The sequence below is a fragment of the Erythrolamprus reginae genome, chromosome 10 (genome assembly GCF_031021105.1).
Source record: "Erythrolamprus reginae isolate rEryReg1 chromosome 10, rEryReg1.hap1, whole genome shotgun sequence".
Taxonomy (NCBI): domain Eukaryota; kingdom Metazoa; phylum Chordata; class Lepidosauria; order Squamata; family Dipsadidae; genus Erythrolamprus; species Erythrolamprus reginae.
In genome coordinates this window covers 14,560,939-14,569,162 of record NC_091959.1, presented here as the reverse complement: position 1 = coordinate 14,569,162, position 8,224 = coordinate 14,560,939, and the positions used below count along the sequence as shown (strand labels likewise).

The 8,224-nt window shown below is 49.5% G+C and overlaps 1 protein-coding gene across 1 annotated transcript in view; it reads left to right on the top strand.

Moving 5' to 3' along the window:
• The first annotated feature begins 1,601 nt into the window (after positions 1 to 1,601).
• The window catches only part of ANPEP (alanyl aminopeptidase, membrane), a 52,245-nt gene continuing 45,622 nt past the window's right edge, over positions 1,602 to 8,224 (top strand). Inside the window, exon 1 of the mRNA XM_070763054.1 lies at positions 1,602 to 2,189. The gene's annotated coding sequence lies outside the window, so the exon portion shown is untranslated. The remainder of the gene's footprint in view (positions 2,190 to 8,224) is intronic.

Below are 8,224 nucleotides of genomic sequence, written 5' to 3'. Positions count from 1 at the left end.
CGCAAGACTCTCCTTGCCAGGAGCACTTGGGACCGAAGGACCGAGCAAAGGCAGGCGGGACTCCCTCCTCATCAGGCAGGTCGGGATTGCCCTCTGGCCACTGTCCGCAGAGGCGTTTTCCAGTCACCCCGAAGGCTCAGGTTTGGGATTTGGCCGCGACCTCCTGCTTTGAAAATGTGCTATGGGGATGGGGGTAGAATGGTTGAGGGAGGGGTCATTTCAGCAGCTGCTGGCTGAGACCCTTGGCCATCTATCACAGCGCAGAGCTCCTGGCGCATCGACAAGGGTGGGGATGGGTGGGCTGGCTCTGGGCTTCGGGTGGGTTCTCTCAATGTGCCCGTTTCAGCAGGACGAAGGTGCCGCCTTCTGCAGCTTTGAGTAGGAGGCAGCTGCTCAGTTTCACTCCACATCCCGTTTACTCCGAGTGCAGAGCCCCCCACTCCCGAGAGCCCATACAACAATCCAGCAGCGCAGCAATTCTCAGCGTTGCTGAGCAACTGGCTCTTCCCGTCGTCCCTCACCTTGAGGACACAGCAGGGTGGCCTTTGTCCATCTGCTCCCAGGGGCCAGGCTGTGCCAGGCAGGGGAATGGCAGTGCCAACTTGGTGGTGGGAGACTGGGCAGATTGCTTTTACCAGCCTCTGCTGGCCTCCTCTTCCACCTGGAGACGCTCAGAGGCCGGCAGCTGCTCTCCAGCCTGTGCAGCCTCTTCTCAAGGGAAGCCCTTCCCTCCCTGAACAGCCTCTTGGGGTGCATGTACATGGGGCTACTTTTGAAAAGTGTTCGGAAACTTCAGATCGTGCAGAATGCAGCTGCGAGAGCAATCATGGGCTTCCCCAAATATGCCCATACTCCTGCATTGGTTGCCGATCAGTTTCCGGTCACAATTCAAAGTGTTGGTTATGACCTATAAAGCCCTTCATGGCACCGGACCCGATTATCTCCGGGACTGCCTTCTGCCGCACGAATCCCAGCGACCAGTAAGGTCCCACAGAGTTGGCCTTCTCCGGGTCCCGTAAACTAAACAATGTTGTTCGGCGGGCCCCAGGGGAAGAGCCTTCTCTGTGGCGGCCCCGGCCCTCTGGAATCAACTCCCCCCGGAGATTAGAATTGCCCCCACCCTCCTTGCCTTTCGTAAGCTCCTTAAAACCCACCTCTGCCATCAGGCATGGGGGAACTGAGATATTCTTTCCGCCTAGGCCTCTACAATTTATGCATGGTATGTTTGTATGTATGATTGGTTTTGTAAATAAGGGTTTTTTAGTTGTTTTAGTATTGGATTGTTACAAGCGTTCGCTGGCTGGGGAATTCTGGGAGTTGAAGTCCAAATATCTTCAAGTTGCCAAGGTTGGGAAACACTGCTCTAAAGCATCGACAGCCCCTCTCCCTTTGGCTCAAGCAACCAAAACTTCAGAAACATCCCAAAGGCAAAACATAAATCTTGTAAGCAAGTAGATGAACATCTGGAGGAAGAGGAAATCCTGCCCATTCCCCCACCACCACCTCCTGCTGCTTCCAAGGCTGGGTTCCCACACTTGGAGGGTCCAGTTCAGACCCAGGGTTTGCATTTGCACAAGAGTCCCCCGGGAAGGAGGCTCTCTAGACCCCTTTGGATCCCGGGTCAGGCTGTGTCTGGTGATCTGTTTCAGCGGGAGACGCTCCCTGGGCTTTCTGTCTTTGGGGGGGGGGGGCTCCTCCTCTGAGCGAGGGTCACAAATCGCTGACGGCGAGGGAGCCCCCCCCCCCCACCACTAGGCCCAGGAAGGGCTGCCTGCCTGCGCGGAGTAACTCGGGTTCAATGCCAGCCAGCCGGAGCTGCGCTTTGCGGCCGTCCAGGCGGGGCCCCGAGGCCGTTTCCGCGCTGCCCGTCGGGGGGCAGAAGCGCGGGCTGCTTCGCCCTCCAGCCGCGGCCGCCCTTTCCACACCCCCCCGCGCCCCTGGCAGCCAGCCGGCCGGTCTCCCTCCCGAGGGCGGCGGGGCGCCCGCAGATGCTTTCCAGATGTGGTGGCCTGGCCGCTGACGGGGAGGCGGGACCAGTCTGGCTGTGCCGCGTCCGGCCCGGTCGGAGTCCCCGCCAGTGGCCAGCCCGCCCTGCCAGGTGACGCAGCCGCCGCCCACGGCCAGGACCCCCCGACTGCCCAGCCAGCCCCAGGCCAGCGGCTCCGGGACGCGGCCAGGGGGCCGAGCAGGTGAGTCGGCGCGCGCGGCCGTCCGGAGAAGGGCAGTACTGGCCCGGTGCCGTCGGGCGGGCAGGGTCAGACGGATCCAGGCGTCGCGGAGCCCCGTGGCCGCCTCCCTTTGGCCCCCGCGGGCGTCGGGCAGCCGCTCTCCTCCAGGGGCCGCGCGTGGGCCGGGCTGCCTCTCCCCCTCCCCGTCGCGGGCTGTGAAGTAGACCCAGAGACAGGCAGGCTGGACCCCGAAGGACCCGCCATGCTCGGCCGGGAGCCTCCCACGGGGCTTTTCCCGGGCATCCGACGCCGGCCCGGAGCCTTGCGGGGAGAAGGCGGCGACTCTGCCCGGAATCCGATTGGGAGACCCGGGAGGCGTCTAACTTCCCCCGCGGTCCCCCCCCTTCCCCGCTCTGTTTATTGGTTTGGAAATTGCCGCCTGTTCGCTGATGGCAACTCAAGGCGGCTCCGAGGAAAGAACGTCGCCTCCCTCCCACCCTCCCGGGTCTTGCTCGAGGGCCGCTGCCGACTTTCCGCCTCCTTCTCCCTGCTGCGCGTCTCCCCCTCCCCTCGTGTGTGTGTGTAGTAAAAAACGGCAACTCCCTGCCCCCCTCGTGCAGCCACGTGGCCCACGTCACTTTTCAGGATGCCCCCAGCTCGGGTGCCGGACCTTGGAGGCTTTGCGGAGCGCTGGGCGGGGGGCTGGGGCAGAGGTGGGCTGCTAAGCTGGCCCGGGGACGTGTGCTCGCCCCCGGGGCTCTGAGGGCTAGCGGAGTCCAGCGCAATTCCGCCACGGCACCTGGGCAGGGAGCGAAATCGTGGCGCCCCTGCGTGTTGGCGCGCGATTTCTATATTATTATTATTATTATTATTATTATTATTATTATTATTATTATTATTATTATTAGAAGGGTGGCATACAAATCTAATAAATTATTATTATTATCATCGTCATTATTATTATTATTATTATTATTATTAAGAGAGGGGTGGCATACAAATTTAATTTAATAATAATAATAATAATAATAATAATAATAATAATAATTTATTAGATTTGTATGCCGCCCCTCTCCGAAGACTCACAACAACAATACAGAGTACAAATCCAATGATTAAAAACCAAACAGTTAAAAACCCTTAATTTAAAAAGCACCCAATCATACAACCCAAACAGACCACACATAAAACGGAACAGCCGAGGGGTATGTCAATTTCCCCATGCCTGGCGACATAGGTGGGTTTTGAGAAGTTTGCGAAAGGCAAGGAGGGTGGGGGCAGTCCTAATCTCTGGGGGGAGTTGATTCCAGAGGGCCACCACAGAGAAGGCTCTTCCCCTAGGCCCCGCCAGATGACACTGTTTTGTCGACAGGACCCGGAGAAGGCCAACTCCGTGGGACCTAATCGGTCGCTGGGATTCGTGCAGTAGTAGGTGGTCCCGAAGGTATTCTGGCCTGATGCCATGAAGGGTTTTATAGGTCCTAACCAACACTTTGAATTGTGACCGGAAACTGATCGGCAACCAACTCTACCTGCCCAGGTGCAGTTGCAGAATTGTGCTGGACTCTGCTAGCACTCAGAGCCACAGGGGCAAGCACCTGTCCCCGGGCCACCTGAGCAGCAGGGTGAATAAGAAACTTGGTAATTTTGCCCTCCAATGCTGCTGGCCGTTTTGAGCCTTCTGGATCTTTCCTCTTCCTGCAGGAGAGTGTGAGTGTCCCCCCCCCCTTGCTGCACCTGATGTGGTTCTGGAAAGGGAGAAGTCAGCACTTCCTTCTGCCCATGGCCCCCCAGGAGTAGAGGAGACAGCAGAAGCAGGCATCGCCCTCTGCCTCCCCAACACCGTGTTCCTTCAGTAATCAACCTCTCAACCTCTCCTGGTTATCAGTGTGTTCCTTTCAGCAATGGTATCTAATCATCCCCCCTCCCAAACTGATAATGTCCAGGGTTCATTTCAATTCTGCCCATGCCAGCAGCATTTCGTAAACAGATAAGGGCACCAATTTGAAAGATACTTTGCACACCCGCGGCATGAATACGCCATCGTAAACGCAGCCATAAAAAAATCAATGATTTCCTAAAGAGAACGGGTGAGAGGCAGGGTGGGGTGGGGATGAAGACACTTCGGGCAGCCCCTCACTCTCAGCCCTAGGAAGCGGCCGATGATGTCACTTCTGGGGGGGAAAAACGCACCAAGAAAGACTAAGTAGTTTCTGAGAATTGAGCATGACTGAACGGAACAAAAACTAAAATTAGGCAACTCTAAGGAGAGTGGGCTTGACAGGTGGTTAGGCAACAGGCTAGATATTAGGAGGCTGACTTCTAGTCCTGAACCACAAAGCCAGACACACTCTCCTGGAAAGCAGGTAAGGGAAAGCCACAAACCTTACCAAGAAACTGCAGGAACTGGCTCAGGTGGTCACCAGGTGTTGAGAGAGACTGACTCAAAGGGGAAAGAAGGAAAGAAAAAAAGACCCGCCAGAGAGAGTCTCCTCCAAGGAGGCCTGAAATACCTTCTCGGGAGCTCCAGACCTGTGTAAGTGGCTCTCACCAATGCTGCCAAGGGGCCTTTCCTGCTCTTTGGCCTCCTTGCTTGGGCGCTGTTTCTAGACCAATGGCCAGGACTCGTTCTCTAGGGCAGTGTTTTTCAACCAGTGTGCCGCGAGACATGGTCAGGTGTGCCGCGAAGCTCAGAGAGAGAAAGAAAACAAGAGTGAGAGAGAGAGAGAGAAAGAATGCAAGAGAGAGAGAAAGAAAGAGAGAGAGAGAGAAAGCAAGAGAGAGAAAGAGATAAAGAAAGAAAGAAAGAAAGAGAGAGAGACAAAAAGAAAACAAGAGAGAGAGAAAGAAAGAAAGAGAGAAAGAGAGAGAGAAAGCAAGACAGAGAGAAAGCAAGAGAGAGAAAAAGAAAATGAGAGAGAGAAAGAAAGAAAGAAAGAAAAGAAAGAAAGAGAGAGAGAGAAAGAAAGCAAGGGAGAGAGCAAGAGATAGAGAGAAAGAAAGAGAGAGAGAGAAAGAGAGGGAGGGAAGGTGGGAGAGAGAAAGACAGAGGGAGGGAGGGAGGGAGGGAGAAAAAGAGCAAAAAAGAGGAAGGAAGGAAGAGAGAAAGAAAAAAAGAGGGATGAAGAGAGAAAAAAAAGAAGGGAGAGAAAGCAGGAGGGAGAGAGAAATAAAGCAAAAGGGAGGAAGAGAGAAAAAAAACTTGTCCAAACTTTTTTTAGCCGTCCCCCCCCCCCCCCAATGTGCCCCAGGATTTTGTAAATGTAAAAAATGTGCCGCGGCTCAAAAAAGGTTGAAAATCATTGCTCTAGAGAAGTGTTTCCCAACCTTGGCAACTTGAAGATATTTGGACTTCAACTCCCAGAATTCCCCAGCCAGGAATTCTGGGAGTTGAAGTCCAGATATCTCCAAGTTGCCAAGGGTGGGAAACACTGCTCTAGATGAGCCACCTCTGAGCTTCACTGCCCCCCCCCCCCGAAACATTGCTACCTGGAAAAGGGGCCACCACTTCTCTGGCTTCAAGCTTTGCTTCTGTTCCTCCTGTCCTTCAACCCTGCCTTCCCCCCAACCTCTCTGACATGCTGTCAACCAAACTCCTGGCTGGGATCAGCCTTTCCCAGCCAGGGGAAGGATAGCAAGGAGTCCCTAGTGGCATGGGGGCTTCTTTGGAAAAGGTCTCTTGGGGAGGTGGGTGGCGGTCAGCTGGGTGAGGAAGCAACTGAGAAACCCAGCTAGAGGAATCCCACAGGAAGAACAGATTTTGGAGAAAATTACACACTGTGCAGAAATGGTCAAATTAACATTAGAATTAAGAAATAACGAAGAATCTTTATTTTATAACTGCTGGGATTTATTTTATCATTGGCTTGGAAAGAAAAAAAAGGCCGAAACCGTCATAACATATGAAACTGTTCAAGGGTAAAAGAAAATTACCTGGTGATAAAGTTGAGTGTCTAAAGGAGATTAAGATATTCATATTAATTGAGACTATCATCTTTTTTCTGTTTCCCTTTTGTCAATTTAATTATTATTAATAGTATTAATTAGTATTTATTGCTATTATTTATGATAGGCTATAGGGAATGCACATAGTTAATGTTATTACACAGACTTGTCGCGCACTCGCCCACTTCTCATTGTGAGTTTTAATTTTGTATGTTTGTATTGTCTTTGTGCATTTGTTTATATATGTAAATAAAACTTATTCGTTAAAAAAAGAATGAAAGAAACCCTTGCCAGAATCCCATCATAGAGATAGTACAGACCACAGTCCAGGAATCGAAAATATTTTTTTGGCGATACCAATTCTTTAGCCAGTGGGTCACTTCTAGAATCCTTTGTTCTCTTACCGGATTTTGACATTTTGTTGGCAATACAGTACAGCACAGCACAACGGTTTACTATACAGTATGCTGTTTACTACTGTTGTTAGCCGCCCCGAGTCTACGGAGAGGGGCGGCATACAAATGTAATAAATAAATAAATAAACTTCCCTTTTCTGCTTAAACCTCTTGGAGGTTTTAGGTTACAAGCTGCTTCTCAAACTTTTGACTGAACTTAATAATAATAATAATAATAATAATAATTAATAATAATAATAATAATAATAATAATAATAATAATAATAATAATTTATTGGATTTGTATGCCGCCCCTCTCTGCAGACTCGGGGCGGCTAACAACAATAATAAACACAACATGTACAATCCAATAATAAAAAAACAACTTAAAACCCCTATTATAAAACCAAACATACACACAAACATGCCATGCTTAACTTGTAATGGCCTAGGGGGAAGAGCTATCTCAACTCCCCCATGCCTGGCGGTATAAATGAGTCTTGAGTAGTTTACGAAAGACAGGGAGGGTGGGGGCAGTTCTAATCTCAAAAATAATGCTCAAAAATAAATAAATAAAGGGAACACTTAAACAACACAATATAACTCCAAGTCAATCAAACTTCTGTGAAATCAAACTGTCCACATAGGAAGTAACACTGATTGACAGTCAATTGCACATGTTGTCAGCACATTCAAGTTTGTGCAGAGCAAAGTATTCAATGAGAATATTTCATTCATTCAGATATAGGGTGTGTTCTTTGAGTGTTCCCTTTATTTTTTTGAGCAGTGTATATTAGTTGCCTGAGAAGAAATGGGCTAGAGATTTCCCCTTAAATCCATCCACCAGAGATTCTTGACCAAGTGCTGCCTGGTCCTTATTCATTTGTCCAATACACAATACATATGGAAGAGAATAGACATGAAGTAATATACTGTGTTCAGTTCTGGAGACCTCACCTACAAAAAGATATTGACAAAATTGAACGGGTCCAAGGACGGGCTACAAGAATGGTGGAAGGTCTTAAGCATAAAACGTATCAGAAAAGACTTAATGAACTCAATCTGTATAGTCTGGAGGACAGAAGGAAAAGGGGGGACATGATTGAAACATTTAAATATATTAAAGGGTTAAATAAGGTCCAGGAGGGAAGTGTTTTTAATAGGAAAGTGAACACAAGAACAAGGGGACACAATCTGAAGTTAGTTGGGGGAAAGATCAAAAGCAACATGAGAAAATATTATTTTACTGAAAGAGTAGTAGATCCTTGGAACAAACTTCCGGCAGACGTGGTAGATAAATCCACAGTAACTGAATTTAAACATGCCTGGGATAAACATATATCCATCCTAAGATAAAATACAGAAAATAGTATAAGGGCAGACTAGATGGACCATGAGGTCTTTTTCTGCCGTCAGACTTCTATGTTTCTATGTTTCTATATATAAAGATAATATGTAAAAATAGAGGAGAAGATATATGAAAGGAAGAAAATATATATGATATATGAGATAAAGAAAAGACAATTGGACAGGGGACAAAGGGCACACTAGTGCACTTATGTACGCCCCTTACTGACCTCTTAGAAACCTGGACAGGTCAATCGTGGATAGTCTAAGGGAGATATGTTAGGGGTTGGGGGTTGACACTATTGAGTCTGGTAATGAGTTCCACGCTTCAACAACTCGATTGTTAAAGTCATATTTTTTACAGTCAAG